This window comes from Meleagris gallopavo, chromosome 9 (genome assembly GCF_905368555.1).
Source record: "Meleagris gallopavo chromosome 9, MGAL_WU_HG_1.1, whole genome shotgun sequence".
NCBI classification, from domain to species: domain Eukaryota; kingdom Metazoa; phylum Chordata; class Aves; order Galliformes; family Phasianidae; genus Meleagris; species Meleagris gallopavo.
In genome coordinates this window covers 11558583-11579788 of record NC_139412.1, presented here as the reverse complement: position 1 = coordinate 11579788, position 21206 = coordinate 11558583, and the positions used below count along the sequence as shown (strand labels likewise).

Genomic DNA, 21206 nt, shown 5'->3' with positions numbered 1-21206 from the left:
GCAAAGAAGAGATATAATCTGTTTCTCATGTAAGAGTCTTCAACGGGACACAGACCCTGTGTGGCCCCTCCCCAGAAAGGCAGCACAACACAGAAAGGCAAGGCACAAGGGTGGCTTCAAATTTAAATATATACATATACTTTTTAATTTTTAAAAAAGCAGCTTTAAACCAGATGTAAACCACAGCTGCCACAATAGTCAGACCCACACATGCTAGGCAGATACAGCACCAGAGCTTGGGTAGCTCCTCTCCACTTCCCCGTCCCAGCCTCACCTGGGGCTCTCACAAGCTTTGAAGCTGTCACTGAAAGGTCTCATGGTTTCAATGGATAAATAGAGTAGTAGACCACGTGTCCAGCATTCAAAAGGCCTTTTGACCGGTTACTGATAAAGAAAAGACCCTTATTTTTGTCTTATTTACACACTAAGTAAGCCTGCAGGATTCTGCATATGCCCAAATCACAGACTGATCAGTTGGCAAGAGCCAACTCACAGCAGCACAGCTTTGTTAGTACCTTTGGTCATCATTACAGTGGCTGCAGGGCCACCAGGCCCACCAGCTGTACTGGACCAGGCTAAGCCTCGGCATGGCCTCAACCAAAGCCTCCCTGCACCCAGGCACACCACATTTGAAGAAGTGACGATCAGCTTCGCTCAGGCTTCCCTGACTGGGAAGCTATCATCTGCTATGCTCTCTCATCTGATACAGCCACCAAAATCAGTATCTGCTGCTGTGCAAATGCACAACGGCAGCAGGCTCATGGGAAACCGATGCTTTAAATATGCCAGATAGAGAAAAGGTAGCCTTATCAACCAAGCCATGCAGGCCTGGGGGCATTATCGCCCTTAATGACAACAAAATTTGAGTATGGAGAATGGCTGCAGGAGTACTCAATTAATGAGCCATTACCCGTCTTTCTGGGGCACAGGAAAAAGAGGAGTGAAGACAGCACTTTGGATATATTTTTAAGGACACCAACTAGCTGCAAAACTAAAACGGGAAGTCAGCCCCCACTTTGTTTCCCTCTCCTAGGGCTGCGGGCACAGCTGCAGATGTCACATTGCAGCAGGTTACCACCCAGCAACTATGCTGCAGCAGTCATTGCTGTGCGAGGCTTGAACCACAGCAAGCAGGAGGTAATGCCGTGACCTTACAGCACCCGCCGAATTACCTCGAGCTGAACAGGGCGGAACAGCAGGGCGGTTGCGGCTGGTCTACAAAGCACACAACTCCTCATCCAGCAAGGAATGTGGTTTCAAAAACCACAGCAATCAGACACCAGAAACTGCTCTAACATACAGGAGCTCTGTGAGTTTGTCACAAGCCCTGCCCTCTGCACGAGGCTCTCACTACAAAAACAACAGCCCTTCATTCCTCCAGTTCTGCTTCCTTTTGCAAAGTAACCACGGCTGACAAAGAGTTTAGCACAAAACCTCATGCAAATGGTGCCAGGTGTGTTGCACAAAACATCCGTATCTATGGCCACGACACTCCTCCAAATTCTTCACTTTTTGTGTGTGTGTGTGTGTGTGTGTTTATCCAGATCTCTAAGACTAGGTGCTTTATATCTCATTCACAATTGCGTAATATTTCCTTGGCAACAGGGTTTTTCTTGCCTGATGCAGGTGGGAGTAATAGCAATCTAGCATGGGGATACAGGAGTTGAAATAACTCCAAGAACTCAGGTAACATTCACTGATGCCAACAGCGAGGTCAGGGAGATGCCATGTCCCTCCTTGTGCTCACCTGCCCTCATGCCAACAGGAGCATTTCTGGGCATGAGCTGAGCCAGGGAAGGGGGGAAACAACTAAACAAGAAACACTGGCTTTGGTTTTCAGCCAAAGAGCCACAGGAACACACAAGCCACATGACAGGAGGAAGGAGCTGGGGTGAGCACAACTACCTCCTTCCCCAGGAATTAGATTTTTGCTGGATTAAGTGGCAGGGTAATCACTGGCCAATTCTCCAACCAAGATGTGCTTGCTTTGTTCCACCCCAGCCTTCAGTAGCGAGCTTCTTCACTAGTGGTTTTTACAGTTGTTACAGACCACGAGCATCTCCAATTATATCTTACAATTCCAGTTTTATGCAGTCACTGACCCAAATGGGTTTTTTTTTTTTTTTCCTTTAGTTAACATCTTGATGCTTCCAGGGCTGCTGAAGCTGGGCTCTGAACAAGCACCACCAGTAAGCCCATCTATCTCTTTTATCTGATCCTGCCATGGAGTAATGATTCAGAACACCTCTCCGAGGCTCTCAGACCCTCTCTCACCTTTCAGCAATGCTAGTTTTGCTTCAAAACTGATTGGTAACCCCCAGCATCACATGGCACCACTGATTCGCCTATAGGGCTGGGAACCATGTGGAAGAGGCAGCCCAGCAAGGCAGCAGCCAGAGCTGGAATGTGCCGAGGGCCCCTGGGGACACGAGCTTCCACTCAGCTCTTCCTCTGCGGGATATAAAATAACAAACAAGAAGGAGCCTTTGGCCATTGTTTGTCGGGGAAGGGGGGTGACGAGGAGAGGGCACGAGGCACAGGCTGCCAGAAGGCATGGCGGAGCTAAGGAAGTCCTGCCTGGGCTTCGGTGTATCCGCTCCTCTCCAGGAGGGGGGGTAGGCAGGAAGAAGAGAAAATAGAGAACAAACGATCATATAACCCTTGAGAGAAACCTGTCTGCTCTCGGAGAGTGTATATAGCTACAGCATGCAGCGCCTTTGCTATACAAAAGAAAAAGAGGAAAGAAAACCCCGCCAGTTCTTCCGTTACCATGTTCTACCACCAAAAAAAAAATCAGAGGAAACAGATGTTAAGCTCTCCATCATCAGGAAATTATCTCTTTCATGAGAGCACAGTTACTTCAGTGTATTTAGGTCAAAGAAATAGCAAGAGAATCGTGACTTCTCCCCCTTTCTGTTTGTGTCTCTGCTGACATTTCAGCCCCTCAGTGCTGCTCCAAAGGACCAACTGCGAAGCAGTGCTCACGTCCCTGCTGCACGTACCCAGACACAGGAGACTGCTGTGCTCAGGGCCCTACCCACCCAGCCCCAACTGCTACAGCCTCAGAGAAGTCCAGTATCTCCTGCACACTGGACAAGACACATGCTGTGCTGCTCTCATGTGGATGGGTGCCATGGTACTAGAGCTTGCATTTTTTTTAAACAGAGGTCAAAGGAGCAAGGAGAAGAGACTTGGGTGAACCATCTGCTAAACAGATGCCCAACCTGCCATTGGAAGCGACCATAGAATTTAACCATCATTTTACATGCTCTGCAAAACGTACTAGTGGGAAGTTAAACTCATTAAGAGCAGGAGGTAGGCAGGAGATTGTTTCAAATCCCATTCCAGGCAGGAGTGGATGGATCCTACTGAAACACCAAGTACTTACTCAGTAGCAGAAGGGAATCTGCAGCAAAAGTCTCATTCCATCACTGAGGATGACCTACCAGACAAGGGAACACTAAGCAAACACGCCACTTTCCTCGTGGCAGTGTGCAACTGCCCGCATCGCTTTTGCTGGTTTAAGCCAAAGCTTTTACAGTACTGTTACTGCATTTGTGTTTCTGTTAATTCAGTATTCACCAGGCAGACGGATGGATGCACAAAGAGCTCCATCCCTGTGTTCATAAGGACAGAACTCAAAACTTCGGTTCGAGTAAATCAGTTCACTCATGCATAATTTAAACATTACTTCCTTCCTATTTCAGGGAGCTTTAGAGTTTGTGCGATGGCTGAACACAATGAAATTAGAGTGGAGACTCATTTCGCCCATGGCCGAGGGACAGAGCTGCTCAACTGCATCTGTCAGATAAACTGGACTTATGTCTGTGCTTCCAGAGGTGGGACCAACTCACTCCATGCATGAGGAGCTCCACGCTTGGGGCTCAAAGGGCCTGATGGCATAGAGCAGTGGTGCAGACAATATATCTCAAAGGATACTTTTGCTATTGACAGTCAGGATACGTAGGAACCCAAAATAAAATGAGGGAGCCAGAAAACACAGTTATCTTCTTGAACAAGGTTATGCTTTGATGATGGCTCTTTTCCCAAATCTTCTCAGGTATTTGGCACTGACTTTGGCAAGCACAATATAGAAATAATTGCCATATCATATGGATTATTTAAGCTGTTTGGTAGTCACGTCAGAGTAGTTAATTACATATAAGAACATCTAATTATTATCCAGTAACAAATGCAGGCATCCACAGCATTAAGCTGAAATGCAAAAGTGCAGACATTCAGGGGTCTTCACCCACCCACATCATTGTGTGGAAGGGATCCACGAGAATCATCAAGTCTACACAGGACTACCTAAAAATTAAACTGCATGCCAGAAGGCATCTTCCAAACACTTCTTGAACTCGAGCAGGCCTAGTGCTGTGCCCACTGCCCTGGAACAAGTCATTCTTGGAAGAAGCTGAACAGAGTCAAGCCACTGGCTGTGTCCTTTGTGAGGATGCTGGAAGGCAATGACCTCATGATGCTCATCGCATGACTGGGCATTCCCAATTAGTCAATTTAGTAGAGATGCCTTTGAAACTTCACAGCTGTGACTTTTTTTTTTTTTCAAAGTGAACCCTTTAAAAATATTTTCTCTCTCTAAAAATCCACCAAAAAAAAAATCAGAGCTGACTATAGTCTCAACATGAGAGCAGAAATCAGTAGCCAGCATTTAATTGTTTCTATCCTGGGACAAAGATAGTGTCCAAATAATTGTCTATTGTATCTCAAAGACAGTACAGGAAAGCTCTTCCCCTCACAGGGAGCCTACAGGTCACACATGCTTCTGCCATAACATCTGCTATAAATAACTTCTGTTGAGCAAAGGTTTGTGCTAGTTACAAAGCAGAGTAAGGCAGGCACTGTGCTCCTATCGGTTTCAGCCATTAGCTCTCCCCAGAGAGTGCATATCCTACCCTATTGTTCCTGCTCAAATGTTTGAAAGAATTATTTTTTCCTTGCTTCTTTTGTTTGGGGAGTTTATTTATATTTCCTCTTTGACATGGAATTACTATTAAAAAAAAAAATAGGTGCCATCATACAAGACAGCTCACCGATCCCAATATTGAAATTGGGCATGGAGGGCCACATTGGTAGATATATTTACATAGTTACTTACCATGCAATCTGTTTTAATGTATGTTCAGTGTGTTCTGCTCAGGATTGGAAACAAAGAGCTCAGTGCTGATTATAGTCCCAAATTCACATGCAGAGATCAGGACTTGTAGCAACTAGTTCTGCTCAAACATTTGAAATAATTATTACTCACCTACTCCTTTACATTGCCCTGTGATGTCAATGGGCATTAAAATATACTTAATGCCTTGCTCTAAATCCTATGTCTACCTCTGGCCAGATACCAAGCAACCTATTCAATTTAGGCAGCTTTGGGAGTGGGATTTCCGCTGTCCTGTTCCCTATTTCCATATGGTAGCCTTTTTCCATATAGTAGTTTGAACAAGAGCCATCCCAACAAGGATGCCTTCCAGATGTGAAGCAGTAGGATCAAGACAACCAAGGCTCAGACGGAACTGAACTCAGCAAGGGATGTGAAAAATAACAAGGGATTCTGTAGGTACACTGGTCAGAAGAGCAAGGCCAAGGAGTGCATCCCAGCATCCTGGAAGAACTGGCTGATGTAATTGCCAGACATGGATTTGAAGGATGGTTTACTTGATAGATAAAGGAAGGGTTGGAAGGTCACTGCCAGAGGGTTGTAGTCAACAGCTCAGTGTTCCAGTGGAGGCCAGTCACTAGTGGTGTCCCCCAGGGGGTCAGTCTTGGGATTAGTGCTCTTCAACATAGAATTGCTTGAGTTGAAAGGGTCCTTTAAATGTCATCTAGTCCAACTCCCTACAGTGACCAGGGACACCTCCAGCTCTATCAGGTGTTCAGAGCCCCATGAAGTCTGAACTTGAGAGTCTCCAGGGATGGGGCACCACATCTCTGGGCAACCTGTGTCAGTGCTCAGCACCCTGATTGTATTAAAAAAAAAAAAAAAAAAAAAAATCAAGCTGGAGCACCTCTCCTAGGAAGAAAAACTGAGGGAGCTGGGGGTGTTAAGGTGAAGACTCTGGGGAGACCTCATTGCAGCCTACCAGTACTTGAGGAGAGCCTATAAACAGTAGGGAGGCCAACTTTTTAAATGGTCTGATAGAAATAGAACAAGAGGAATGACTCTAAGCTAAAAGCAGGGAGATTTAGGTTAGATGTTAGGCAGAAATTCTTTACTCAGAGTGGCAGTGCCCAGAGAGCTGTGGGTGCCCACCCCTGCCAGTGCACAAAGCCAGGTGGGATGGGGCTCTGGGCAGCCTGAGCTGGTGAGGGGCAGCCAGCCCAAGGCAGGGGGTTGGACCTAGATAATTTTTAAGGTCCCTTCCAACCCAAGCCATTCTGTCTGTGATTCTGTTATTTCCATAAACATTATCCCGCCTATTATCCTCACTAGAGCTGATCCCATAAGACCTTACAACCCCAGTCCCAAAAACCTCAGCTTCTCAATGTGAGCTTGCCCTGCTGACCCAATACTGATGCTAAACCAAACAAGCAGCTTTGAAGCAGGTACCATGAGAGCATCCCGTCTGGACCATTGCACTATCTCACCCACATGGCTTTTCCCAGCAAAGGGGGGCTGTCAGCTCACATTCCTCATGCACCAGGACCTCGCTCAAGCCAGTTGCATTCTGCTGCGAGATGGCAGCAGCAGCCACGTCTGAGCACAGGGAAGCGACATCCGATTCAATTAGCATCATTACCAATGAGCTTTTTCATCTCAGCAGGGTCCCCGCCGCTGGGGTGGAGCTGTACACGCATCAGCAGCCACGCAGAGCAGAGCTGCTCAGGGCACCCAGCAGGGAAAGCACAGCAAGAAGCAGCTGTCCCCCCTCTGCCCTCCTGCCCTGATCTCATCAAGGACACCCTAATCCCATTTTTAGAGTTAAAACACAACAGCCGAGCAGGAGTAGCTAAAGGTTCTCTTTTTCACCACTTGTGGAACAAAGCCTGAACTTTTTTTTTTTTTTTTTGCAAGGAGCTGGAGATTGTGGACCAAGCATTAGGCATCTTTTTATTTCATGTTTTTCTATATCCTGTGAGTCCACAGCTCTGCACCTTCCCAGCAGCAAGCCAGAGGCAAGCTGTGCATCACGCTGCGACTACAGCACCTCGAGAAAGCAACGTTTCTGCAAGGACACGCACCCTCTGGAGACGCAGGACCAGCCTGCAGCGAGCCGAGCTGCACCAGCTCCTGTTTTCTCCGTCATTACGTTCAAATCCTGCTCGGCTGGCACAAAAGCTGCCGAAACTCCCACGCTCTGCTCGACGTGCCGACACACGCAGGGCAGGGCCGGCCCCGCTCAGCCATGCTGCCAGCACAGTTTGCAAAATGTGCTGAGTCTTCTGGGTGTTATCCCAGTGCCATGCCTTCTCAGCTGGTACCAAAGCAAAACCACCTCGGCTTAGGGACCACGTGCTAGATCTGTGCTAAGTGCCAACACCTTCCTTCCTGGAGTAAAACGCCTCACTCTCCCATTTGTGCACCGAATCACTCCCTTGGCATAGGAATTCCTTGAGGAACTGATCTTTCCCGTCCATCCCACTTGGGAAGCATCAGCAGAGCGCTCCTTGGGCTGCAATTGTGCCCGAGTGTGCAGCACCTGGCCTGCAGAGTGCCTGGGGACACTGGGATAAAGGTAAATATTTTCAAGGATTCCTGTCCCGGTGATTGCACCTTCCCACAACACCCGTGACTCATCATCCACGTCAGCAGAGTGGAAAAAGTGACCTCTTCTTCCCCTGGAGGAGAGAAAAAGTGCTTAAGGAAAAGCGTTTAAGAACAAGGCTTGGCCAGCAGGAAGCCTGCACAAAACTCAAAGCTTCCATTGGCTTTGGGAGCTCCTGAGCTTTCCCTGTCTTTCCCCGAAGGCACACTCCCTCTCTGCACAGCAGCACTGTGCAGATGGCATGGGGGTCATGGCAGGAACCAGCAAACAGCCACTACATCACAACAACCTGCAGCAAGAAAATCCAGAAATGCCACACAGTGTGACAGACGTAATCCCCCAGCAGGACAACAATGGGGAAGGGTGCAAAGAGCCCATCCCAGCACAGGGACCTGAAGCACAGGCTGAGGGCGTGGATGCAATGGGCAGCAACGTGCCCGCCCTGAGCGGGTGATGAAAATAGGCACAGGGAGCCAGGAACCAGGCAGGTAAGGCAGTACATACCCAATTAAAGGCAATCCTTGCGTCAAAGGCACACGGCTGTGTTTGACTAGGTTTTATCAAAAGGAGGCTGCTCTGAACTTCCCTGCTCACCCCACAGGGAGGAGCGGGACAGGCTCCTGGTTTCCCTGATCTCAAAGCAGTCGGATAAGGGGCAAAGACAGGATACATGAGTGAAGCAGCTGGCTTGGGAGCTGGGTTACATACTGATGTTCTGGTCCATCTCTATGGATGCACAGCCTCAGCATCAAACTGGTCTGGGACCAATCCAGACCAGAGCATGGCTAAAAGTAACCACATGAAGATGAACCCCACTGTATTACCAACAGCAGAAAGAAACACCAGATTAACAACAGGCTCTTTGCAGAACTTGTCCCACATCACTCCTCCTCTGGAAATCCTCCTGCACGTCCCAGGCAGCACCCCAGCCCACCCACAGCGTGCACCCTGCCCCACCTCCTTCACAAGTGCCAGGGAGCATCTCGTGCTCAGACATGCTGCATAAACTCAAATTAGTGATCTCAGTACTCATCCTGGAAATATGTCTACTCTCACAGTAGAGGGAATATAAAGACATGGGGAAATGCAGCAGAGGGGGGTTTCTCCAACACCCCTGTTCATGCAGACCAGGTCTCCAAACCCAGCAGATCAACCAGATCCTTCCACTCCCAGCAAACTCCCATCTGCACTCAAGACTGCGTTAGGACTGAGATGAGGGCAGTTTTGCTTCTCCAAGGAGAACAGAGCGGCTGGGTTGGTGCGCCCTGCTCATGGCACCATGCACATCCACACAGCCCTAAATCTGCAGCCCACAAACTCTCTCTTCTCAGCTCCATCTTCTTAAGCATGTTTATGCTGTAGCTGTAAATAAAAGCAGAGCTTTCCAAGAATCAAAGCAAGGTGCCTGGAAAGATTGTAGACTAATTATCACCGTGAAACCTCAAGCCTAAAACCATAAGGACAGACTCCTAATATTTATTACAGACAGGCTTACATGGCACTGCCTCAATTCTTCCTGGGTGCAAAACTCACTGATGGCAGTCGGAGGAGTACAAACTTGCTAGTCTGCATCACATAGGGCTCCCACACAACCCAGCACTTCCTCTGTGCTCTCGACAAAGGTAAATGCTGCTCCAGAGAAAGGGGCAAGAACTTCATTATCGAGAGATCGCAGAATAATTTGTGCCTCAGAGAAAATTGCCTCTAGCTCTGTCAGACATGGCTCTACTTTGCCATGAAACTCATATCCATCTTATACAAACATTTCTATCCAGTTCTTAACTTATTATCGTCAGAGAAGTGTATTACAACCTTGGCTTTGGCTTCTGACAGCAAGAAATGACATCACCTCACCCTAGCAACTGACTGACTTTTTTCCTGTTTTTCCTTCCTCTTCCAACCCACTCCTAAGGAGAGCAGCATGGCCTCGTTACTACCCAATAGTGAGAGCCCTACAGCTCCATGGCTGTACTGGTGGGCAGGAAGACCTGCACTGTTTCTTCACTGCCTGCAATCACAGCTGCCCAAAGCCATACCCACTACAGCATGCATCCAAGGAAAGCCCAGCACTTCCTGAGCTCCAGAGCTCCTCAGCAAAAACTTGTCTTCAAGGTCTTTGCCATCCCATAGCCATCTCTTATTGCAAAAGAATAGCTCATTCATGGGAAGCGCAGTCTAACGTGACCCTGATCCATTTGTTGCAGAAGGACCCTGCACAGATTTCACTCAGGTGTTCCTTTTATCATTCCTACTGCTGCCAACCCAACCAGTGGCACACCCCTGTTTTCATGCTGCAAAGTAAATTCAGGCTGAGCTGCGGCTATGAGAAAGCACTTGCTCTATGCCCACCAGACACTGCCCTTAGTGCCAGGAGACGACCCTGGGCAGCAGAAGCCCCAGCAGTGGTGCCTGGATGCAGAGCATCTTCCTTGGCACCCCCAGTACCGCACAGCTGGGATCCCAGCACAGTTCACACTGGGCGTTTGCACTTAAGGCACTGCTTGCACAAAAAGCCACCAGCCCTGCTTGCTAACTGGATGAGCTCATTCCCTGGTCCAGCTGAAAGCTGTAGAGCACAACAATAACAGGAAGAAATTGTTTGTGCAGGACTCACACCGTGCCACGTAAACTCCCTGGCTGCTGGGGGACAGAACCTCGCTGGGAGCACAGCCGCATCGCAGGGATGTGGCACTCAGGGCCCAGCAGCATCTCATGTTGTGTCACACACAATGGGCGTTTTTAATGAGCATGACTGAAACGAGGCAGCTTTAAACTCATTAATGGCTCTCCTTGGCCCCAGTGCAGCATCTTGAGACATAAGCCATATTCCCCAGCTTGCACCCAGCACCAGCACAGCTCCGCTCCACTGCCTAACGGTTGGACAAGATGATCTTAATGACTTTAATGATCCAGTCATTCCACTCATCACTGCACGAAGCACTTTGGAGAAGCCTGACCAAGCACCATACTCGTGGCACAAGTGGGAGAAAACCTAGCGATGGGGAGGGGAGGGCCTGAGGAGGTGACAGAGTGAACATCCCCACTACAGAGCTCCCCAGCCTTCCTGCTGCCACGACACGAGTGGTACCCAAACATCAGACATCAGCTGCAGCGCACAAGGTGAGGAAAAAGGGTTTTGCAACCTGGGTGCTGTGGGTATCACTGCCAACATCTAAGCCACAGGGATTCATTCAGGGGAAAAGAACAAAACCAGGGAACGCAGAGATTTCTGCACTGCTTGGATGGGGAACAGAGGCACAGAGGGGTTTAGGTGCCTGTCCTCAGTACTGCAGGGCAGGCAGACACAGGCCTGCCATCCCAAACGCTGTGTTTTGGCATCCCAGCAGCAGGGCCGGACACACCCCCACATGGCAACACCCCAGAGCAGCACTGTGCAGCACCGCACCCAAACTCTGCCTTCGCTCTGAGTTCCTTCACCCTGAGGATTCCCATCAACAATCCAAGCAGTGACACAGGGGTCACGGCTCAAAGCACTGCCGGCAGCAAACCCTGAGCGCCCCACAACATCCTTTTAAAGCTCATTTTAGGATGTGAGCAAAGCCGAGCCCTTCTCTTGCCCCAAACAATAGCTTTGCAGTAATGCTGCAACCAGAATTTCCTGTGCCGCGGTGCGCGCCAGCTCCGGGCAGCAAACACCATGGGAAGAGCTGCCACAAGAAAGGCACTCTGCAGCACCAGGCGATGTCCTCGCAGCTCCTGGGGATGCTTTTTGCTACAACAGATCCTAGAGCAGCATCACAGCCGGGCCGGAAAGCAGGCAGACCGCAGCAAGGGCTGGCGGTCTGGGAATGGCTGTGGCTAATGAATTACTGCACAGAGCCCTTTGTGACGTGTGGATGTGGCTTTCTCTCACAGGTATTTCGCTACCCTGCACAGTCCTTGTGAAAACATCCCCCCAGAATGAGCTGGGTTTACCTGCAGGGCTTTGCTGTTGGCTCAGCAGGCACAAACCCAGCGTGGGACGTAGTGGAGGATCCAAGTAGATCACAGTCCCAAGCAAAAAAGAAGTTACACAGGTCTGTAGGCTTCCAGGATTTGAGAAGATGCAGAGAGAACTATCAGCCAAACAGTGATTGACCAAACCAGCATCTCCAGCACAGGAGCAGCCAGACCCTGCTCCAGGTTTGGGAGCTTTCCATCCTTCCACCCTCCAGCACTAATAATGCAGGTCTCACCCAGGGCACATTTGCAGCACAGGGAGAGGAGAATGGGCTCCCAGCACTGCCCTGCTATCTGTGCCTCCCCAGCCCCTCCTATAATACTTTTCATCAACCACTGGCATCCTTTCTTTATCTATACATGAGGGGGCAGAAACCATTTCTTCCACACTCGAGGCCCCAAAGTTACTTCTACAGCTGAAACTACCCAAAGCAAACACACAGAACACAGATGTCACCTTCCATGCCAGCAGCACCACCCTCGCATTGGTGCCCTCCCAGTCAACACAGTTGGGCAACTCTTATTTCAATGATGGCTCCCTGAGCTGAGGGCTGTACTAAGAGGAGCAGACAGCAGCACGCAGCCCTCCATAACTCATGCCACAGGTGCACAGGGTCCTGTGGCCACAGCACGTGTCTCTGCCCACACCTCTGATGCAGGGGGCAATTTCATGGTGCTCACCCACGTGCGGCCAAAATTCCTTACCGTGTCCTCAAAGTGCCCCATCTGCAGCTCAGGTTGGTGTTGTAATGCACAGATACAGCCCTCATAACTCTGTCACTCTATGGAAAATTAATGCTGTCAGCACCAAGCAAATGAGCAAACCTCTGCTCTGCAGACAGCTACAATAGGTTTGGCTGAAGAAGGCCAAATACAACAATCTGAAATGAAAACACTCCGCAAAAGTGGGAGCCAGCAGTGCTGCTGCCTTGTGATATCACACAAGGCCCTGGTGCTGTCCCCTCTGCCTGCACGTGACCCCTACTACTGATGGGGGCCTTTCTTCAAGCAGGGCACATCATTACCCCTTACAGCAGCCCACTGGGACGTGCCCTGAGCTGGCAGCAGACCCAAGCCCAGCCCAGAGCCCTCCAGGAGCCTCCCACCAACACACAGCCCTACCACACACTGCTGCTCCCCCTGCCCAGCAGCCGCACCTCCCATCCACCCTCAGCCTCACAGCACAGAAGTGCCCATGAATGGGGCAGCATTGCCCCGAGCCCCACATTTCCCACTACAGGCAGTCCTCTTGCAGCAGAAATTGGGCACCTCCAGGGCTCAGACCAACCCCACTGGGCTCCCCAGCTCAGCTTAGCACTTTTTATGGAGTCATAGAGCTGTTTGAAGTGAAAGGGACCCTTAAAGGCCATCCCTCCAGCTCACAATAAGCAGGGACACCTACAGCTCCATCAAGAGCCCAGAGCCCATCCAGCCTGACCTTGAGCATCTCCATGGATGGAGCACCACCACCTCTCTGGACCAGTGCTTCACCACTCTTATTGTAAAAAAAACTTCCTCCTTACATCCCATTTAAATCTCCTCCTTTCAGTTTGAAATCATTTCCCTTATCCTATCACAACAGACCCCGCTGAAGGCTCTGTCCCCTCCTTTCTTACAGCCCCATCCCGTACCCCAGCGCTCCGGAGCCGGGGCAGCGAGCAGTTCCGCAGTTGTTGGGGGAGGTACGAGCGTCTGGGCAGCACCGGGAGGGACACAGCGCTGACCCCGGACTTCGAGCAGCTGGGAGAGGTGGGCACAGCGCTGTGCCCCAACACACCTGGGACGGGTAGCGGTGAGTCATAACCCAGTTCCCACGCAGCTCCCGCTGGAGTACACCCAAAGCTGAGCTCCACCAAACACGAGCGCAGGATGCCCGTAGGGTCCCTTCGGGGCACCCCCGTTCAGCGTCCGTCGCTTAGAACCGCCTCGGCTTTCTGACGATGAAAGGAACGGCTCGCGATTCCCACCCGCACAAAGGAACACCGCGTTACGAGCCCCCCCGCTTACCTCAGCGCACGGCCCCGCCGCGGCACGGTGCCGGCCCGCGACCCGCCGGAGCCGGGAATTGAAACGGCTGAAATTAAAAGGAAAAAAAAAAAAAAAAAAAAAGAAAAAAAAGAAAAAAAAAAAGAAAAAAGAAAAAGAAAAGAATGGGAAAAAAAAGTGATAGTGCTACTTAGTCCAAACAAAAATAAAAATTACCAAAAAAAAAAAAAAAAGTCGGACAAAGGGGGGTGCCCGTGCCATGCACGCGGGCCGCCCCCCCTCCGGACCGCCTCTCGCCGCCGTTGCCCGGCGCCCCCCGCCGCGCTCCGGGACCGGCCCGGGACCCTCCGGCCCCAGCACCGGCCCCGGCCCGCGGGCGGAGCGCTCAGGGAGCGGCGCGGTGCGGACCGGAGGGGCCGAGGGCGGCCCCGGGGGGCGGCGGGCGCCCGCGGGCAGCGGGGCGCGGGGGACGCCCGGCGGGGCCCGGAGAGGGCCGTGGAGCTCCGCCGCCTCCGCGCATCCCCCGCTGCCCCGTCCCGTCGGGGCCCGCCCGGCGCCGGCCGCTGCCGCTCGCGGGGAAAAAAAAATAATAAAATTAAAAGCAAATAAATGATAATAGTAATAATAAGTTAAATTAAAAGGAAACTAAAGAAATAGAGTTGTTTCAAAAGTCTCGAGCTGGATGCGAACGGGAGCCCAGACGGAAACTTCCCGCGGCGGTGCGGTGCAGCGCTGCCACTCGTCTCTTCCTCCTCTTCCTCCTCCTCCTCCTCCTCTCCGCCGCTCGCAGTGTGTGCGGCGCCGCCCGGCCCGGGGGAAGCGCGGGGGAGGCTCCGCACCACCCTGCGCCCGAGGCTCTGCCGGCGGAGCCCGGCCGGGACAATCGGAGGAAGTGCGGCCGCCCCTGGGCCGCTGGGAGCGCTTCCCACGTGCGGGAGCGAGCGGTTCTACCGTGCCCAGCGCCGGACTGTGAGCTCCGTCAGGTTTAGCCGGGGCTGCCATCACCGACGGCTCTCCTTCGTTCCCTCTGTGCGGCTCTGAGCGCACCTGGGCTAAGCGCATTCCCTTGGTTTGGCCGCGTGCATGGAGCCGCACGTTAGGAATGCACCTGTGGCAGCCCGCCGTCCCAGCCCCACCGGGCTCCCGCTTCCACCCCACAGAGGCCCCGGGCAGCACGGGCCGAGCACTTGGTGAGCTCACGGCTCTGAGCTCCACGAGCACGGCCCTGTGTTCGGTCAGTGCCCGGCCCGGGGACGCGCCTGTGTGGCTGAGCACAGCCATCTCGTCAGCCCGTGCACCTCACAGAGCGGCTCCCAGACCAGGTGCTCCTTCCCTCTACTGAACCAACCCCTACCAACAGCTGCATTAAATGAGCCGCAGGTGCAGCTCACTGAGCAATTTATTTCCCCATAACTGGCTGCAGGTGGGTGCTGGGGTCAGGGCTGCAAAGTGCTGGAGTAGGAGGACCTCGAGTACTTCTGTGCTGTAGTTGAAGTATTTTAGGGTCTCCTTAGCTGCTTCTGGGCTATGCTGGAGAAAAAAGAGAGGAAAAAAAGAGGGAAGAAAAGGTACATCGAGGACTGGGGAATGAGCTATTGGGGACTCAGGCCCAACTCCCCTGGCTGTGTGGTTTTGTGTGGGCTCAGAGAAGCACGGCTCTGTCCCGGTTTCAGGACGAGCACTGAGTGACATTGCTCATAGTGGGGGCTGTGCCTGCAGCTGTGGGCACACGCAGGGCTGTGGAGCCAGGGGGAGAAATCAGTGGTGGAGCTGAATGAATTTTGCTTCGAACGTCACCCAGCAGTCACCACTGACTGCTCCAGTGCTGCCTGAACGTGACTCCCCCAGCATCCCTGTAGGGAGAGAACAAACGCCAGGCAGATGTAGGGCGAAGCTGGCAGCCTTTGTGACTCCACCACCTCCCTGGGCAGCCTGTGCCAGCACTTTGCCTCTCGTTGTGAAAATAAATCTGCCCTAATATCCAACCTGAACCTCTCCAGAGGTTCCCTTCTTGCACGTGTGCACTGAGATCAGTGTAATCGGTGAAATTGTGACATCCCCACGTTCTCTTTCAGCCCAGCTGCTTCAGGCTCCTTCGGGGACTTCCCTGTCTGCTGTCCCAGAGAGGGAGCACGCTTCCCTGCTCCCCATTTAGGTCACGAGGACTCAGCACGGCAGGCTTTGCCGTCTCCCTCTATAATTCCACAAGGTGGGGGCTGGCTGGGAAGCAGCTCAGACCTCAGCAGCCCCTCGCTCTCCATTTGCCGCTCCTAGAATTCCCCGCTGTGCTACAGCGCTTTCCCCCAGACGAACCGTCCTGCAGCCCCCGCAGAGCCGCGGGAACGGAGCAGGGCAGCGCAGGGCCCAGCCGCAAGGAGCGGGGACACGGGGACACACGGACACACTTCCACCTATGGGCTCCGCTTCCTCCGGCCCCGGGCGTTATTAATTAAGAACTCCTCACAGCCTCAGAAAGCAGTCGACAGCACCGCGAGCATCTCGGAGGGGTTTGGTTTGTTTTATAGAAAAAGTTAGCTCAGAACACCTCCCGAGTGAGGTTGGTGCCGACGCAAGTCACGGGTCCCCTCCCACTGGGGCTGCAGCCTCCTCCCTCCTGGGCACGGTGCTCCCGCTGGCTCCAGTGCCCCCAGACTGGGGCTGGTGTTTGGGAGCTGTTTTTTGTCTGGTTTCTTGTTGTTCTTTCTTAAAGGAACAATAGTCAGCGGCACGTCTCCCTCCCGGGCTTGGTGCAACTCCAGATTTCACTTTTTTTTCAAGCTTCGCACCATGAAGCACTTTATTATTGGAAACAAACAATTTACCCAAGAAGAAATAGGACCAAGCAGTGCATTGCTGCACCCGTCGGCACGTAGCACACAGCCCTGCAGCAGGAGGGGTTGCTCTACTTTGCCCACCTTTGGGGCTTTGGCTGCTCTCCGTGCCTGGAAACCTTCCTGCACACTTCCTGAGCCTGAGGATAGCTGCCTTCATCAGACAGCTCTTGGAGCAAGAACAAAAGCCACCGGCCTTGTGCGGTTCTATAAAGGATGCTTTTATTTCTATACAGAGCATCCTGTATAGAACACCCCTTCCCCAGACACAAGGCTCTGCCTGATCCCCCAGCACCCATCCATTTTTTGCATTGGGTGGCCCAAAGGCTGGGAACAGCTGTGAGGCTGGCAGTGCTGTCAAGGTGGCCAGGCGTGGGCTGTGCCTGGGGATGAGCCAGTACCTGAGCTGGGATTGAATGGGCTCCTGGGCCCAGAAGGGTAGGTGTGGGACACAGGTGGGGCTGCTCAGGGCCATTAAGGGCCATCAGTGCCTTGGGGCTGTGACAGCCTGGCTTTAATGCTGTCCTGCTGGAAAGTAGAAGGAGGTGGGGTGGGATGGGATGGGATGCGGCACAGGTAACAGCAATAGGGTGGGACGTGATGGCCTCACCAGGGGAAGTTCAGGAAAAATTCCTTCTGAGAGTGGTGAGGCAGTGGCACAGGCTGCTCAGGGATGGTGGGGGAATCACCATTCCTGGAGGTGTTCAAGAAAAGGGTCAATGTGGCAATGAGGGATGTGGTTAGTAGGCACACGGAGATGGGCTGATGGTTGGACTTGGTGATCTTAGAGGTCTTTTCCAACCTTAATGATTCTGTAGTTCTGTAATGAATCCCAGCCCTCACTGTGGTCCCCTATGGGGACGACAGCAGGGAAGCACAAACTCTGCTTTGCCCTCAGAGGCCAAATCCGTGCACAGTGCCCTTGGAGCAGCAAGTGAACCCAAGCGTGGGGAGAAAAAAAAGGTTTGGAGAAAGAAAGGACTGCAGAAATCCAAGCTTGCCCCGTCCCACACAGGTGGTGATGGCAAAGAAGCCCAGCCCCAGGCTGCAGAACTGACCTGCTGGGACTAGGGGTGCTCAGGCTCCAGCTTGTTTGCTGCAGGCTCCATTCACTGCTATAATAAAACATGCCCAAAAAAACCTGCAAAATTCATAAACAACATCTGTGAGGTTCAGGCTTCATCAGATTCAGTCTGTTACTTTCCTTCTCACACACCATACTGATCAGGCAAGGAAATCCCCATTTATCTCTCCTAAGATTTGTTTCCCCAAGTCCTGTTTTACAAAGTCAGCCTTAATCACTTTTTAATCATATCTGATGCCTCTTTGCTTTTGGCATTCCATAATCCTGGAGATGCTCCCCATAGCACAGCTGGGTTTGCCAGCCCCAGGTCCCATTAACCCAACGCATCCTTCATGCTGGTGGCTGCTCCGGCCCCAGAAGACAGCAGAGAAACCCAACATTGCTGCTGCTGCTCAAAAGCCAAAGCAGAGCTCAGAGGAGGGCAAAGTGGGGCTTCCTCACTCAGTCATCCTTCCTCCTGCAGAGTGGTTGCAGTGCAGTTTCTTGAGGAACCCAGATCCAGATTCATCAGGTCTCTTTCGACAAAGTTCTGCCTAAAACTGTTCCTTATTTTATGAATGGCAACTAATGACCTTTCTTTCATCTTCCATGCAGGAAACCACACCTCACAATCCCATACCTATTACTTCTTATGTGCAGTCCCAATGCGATGTTGTGGTTCCTTGGCTTTTGCTGTCCAATTGCCACATCTCTGCAAGCAGCTGAGTGATTTGGTGCTGCTCTGCCATGGAAGAACCATGGAGGTGTGGGGGCTCCTTGGGACACATGCTAAGGGGAGCTTTGATCTCCTCCATCTCTCTGATCTGCATCCAGGGAACAGGGTGACACTGGAAAGAATGGAGCATCCCATCCCATTCCATCCCTCTTGCTTTGGAATATTTTTACTATTATTTTTATTATTATCCCTTGCAGGCTGCAACCTCTGTCCTCCTTCTGCTCCTGTGTCAGTCGCAGTACGTTGTCACCTGCACCCCAGGGTGACTGGACCCCACGCTGTTCATCCCTGAGCCCACCCTGCAGGAACCCAATGGGGCTCCTGAAGGAAATACTGGGGAAAGCCACTTGTTTTTCCCCCTTTAGGAGCTTCCTAGCATGATTCTGAAGGCTTCTTCTGATGGTCTCTGGGAAGTCTTCTCCATACATACCCCAGAGAGCAGACTGCAGGGAGTGACACGGCCAGGGTGTGCCTGATCCTTGGGTTGGAGCCGAGGGGATGTTGTCCTGAAGCCCTGGACCCTGAGCTCTGCTAAGTGCTGTGAGCAGTTCTGCTGGGAGCACAAAATAGGATGCCTTCTGCTTTAAGCCTCTGTAAAACAAAAATGAAGCCAAAAGTTACATGGGATGGATATGTGAAGTAATAATATTGTGTGTGTGGTGCTGCTGCGTGGATGGCTTTGGGAAATGGGACACGTTTTGCAGAGGGGAGAGGACCCAAAGCCCTCAGCGCCCCAGGGCAGAGCGGGTCCCGGGGTGGCACTGGGCTGAACGGATCCCCGGTGCCCCGTGGTGCCGGAGCACAAGGCAGCGTGGGCATCGTGGGATGGCACGGGAGGTTATTCTCCCCAAAACGGACCTTCGCTCCAACTGCAGAGATCTGAGCGCCTTATGCACGCAAACCGTGCTGTTCCGGTTCCTTCCACCCCTGGGTGTGCCCATGCCCACGCAGGGGCAGCTCTGGGGCTCCGTCTGTAGGGCCAAACGCGCACCGCGCTTCGGGTCGCGATTCGGAGCGACGCTTTCCGGGAAGCGCTGGGAGCACCGCTGAGCGCAGCAGTGCAATAACGGAGCTCTCCCTTAGAGGTCAGCCCTGCACCTAAACTGCTCCAAAAATCCACGCGGACGGGAGCGATTCATGCGAACAGATGAACGGGGAGGGGCGGGGATGTCCCTCCGGCCCCAGCTGGGGTTCTGGGGGGGTCTGCCTCTCGCAGCCGTGCTGCCATGCTGAAGCAGGAGCCACCAGGAGGGATGGCGGCTCCAAGAGACGCTGCAGGCCGGTGGGATTTATTTTCCAGCGCAAAACTGAGCTCAGCCTCGTGCTAAAAAGAGACAGTTTAAAAAATAAATCTCCGTGGCTTTTTGGGTGCCCTGCTTTGCCAGATTTAATTCACGGCCACGAAGCCCCGAGGTTGGATGTGAAGGATAATTTATTCTCCGAAAGAGTGGTGAGGTGCTGGCATGGGCTGCCCAGGGAGGTGGAGGAGTCCCTATTCCAGGAGGTGCTCAAAAAATGTGTGGATGTGGCACTGAGTGACAGGGGTTAGTATGGGTGGTAGGTAGATAGCTGGACCAGATGATCTCAGAGGTCTTTTCCAACCTTAACGATTCTTGGAGAACTGCCTTAATTAATGGCCGGTGCTAATTGGCAGCCTCAGCCTCCTTAAGAAGTAGCCCTTCTCCTGGGGTCCCAGCAGTAGTGGGACAGGAGCACGCCGTGGTGTTCCCAAACCAGTGTTGTGCCCTTGCGAAGCCACTTTGAGGAAGAGAAATGAGACCAAAAGCAACATTTTAAGCGTGGAACGCATCCGCATGAGGACAGGCAGCTCTGAGCATGTTTGCTCAGCACCCAGACTCAGCTGCAGCGAGGGAGCTGTGTTTGGCAGCAGGTGATCAGCACTGACCTGAGAGCCCCCCGCTGGGAGGGACACCCCAGGCTCCATCCCCACAGGCCGAGGTCGTGCTCGTGTATCCCGTGTGGTTTGCTGTCACTGTTTGTTTTCTTCCAGGCTCCTGCCCATGGTTAAGATGCAGCGAAGAACTGGAGCTCATCCATCAGTGACACAGGTGCCTGCCCCGCTCTGTCCCCCCTTCAAGCTGCCCAGGGAGTTTTTCCCTCCTTAAATTCAATTAGATGCCATAAGGGGTCAACCCCATTATAGCCATGGCTCCTCTGGGATGGGCAGGGGGCTGTAGCTTCTCCCTCCCATAGGATCAGAACGCAGCCCCATAAATAATAATTAAATGTTAAAAGGAGCAGCTTTCATCGCACCAGTCAGTCCCAGCTGCTCCCATTAGAGAATAGTGAATACAGCCACCTGGGGCAGCTTGGGCCTCAGAGCACTCAGTGGGCTGGTGGCACTGCTGGACAGGCACACAGAGCAGCTGTGGGACTGCAGACTTCACCACCAACTGCATTGCACTGGGGGTGCATCAGTGACAGCTTAGCCAACACAGCTCGGTTGGATCTAAATGAAAATGCTGAAGGTTTGGGGCCTGGAAAGGGAAAGCTCTCTGAAGCAGGGCAGTGTGAAGCACGAGCGGTGCAGAAGGATGTGATGCTTCTCTCACAGCCAGGGGACCACAGGAGGGATCAGAGCCACCCACCATGTGCTTCCACCACCTGGAAATGCTCCTTGCAAGGACAAATACCCATGTGTCTGCACTCAGCAACAGAAGAGATAAAGAGGGGAAAGCCTGGCTCAGGGCAGAGCCTCAAGGAGGGTTGTGCTGCAGAGTGCACTTGGTATCACAGCTTGGACAAGGCATGCACGTGGTAGACCAGCAGCTCACTGTGCTCTCTGAAGCACATCTCTGCAACCTGCTCTCAGTGTAATGGGAGAGGTGGGAAAAGAGAAAGATGGAATCAAGCACAAGTAAGCCTGATACACGGAGTGAAATCAGGTG

The 21206-nt window shown here is 52.3% G+C and overlaps 1 protein-coding gene across 2 annotated transcripts in view; it reads right to left on the bottom strand.

The window, feature by feature from the left end:
* ARHGEF9 (Cdc42 guanine nucleotide exchange factor 9) overlaps positions 1-14459 on the bottom strand; it is a 185976-nt gene extending 171517 nt beyond the window's left edge. For both annotated transcript variants that reach the window (XM_085230388.1, XM_085230387.1), the window contains exon 1: positions 13689-14459. The gene's annotated coding sequence lies outside the window, so the exon portion shown is untranslated. The remainder of the gene's footprint in view (positions 1-13688) is intronic.
* Positions 14460-21206: the final 6747 nt, after the last annotated feature.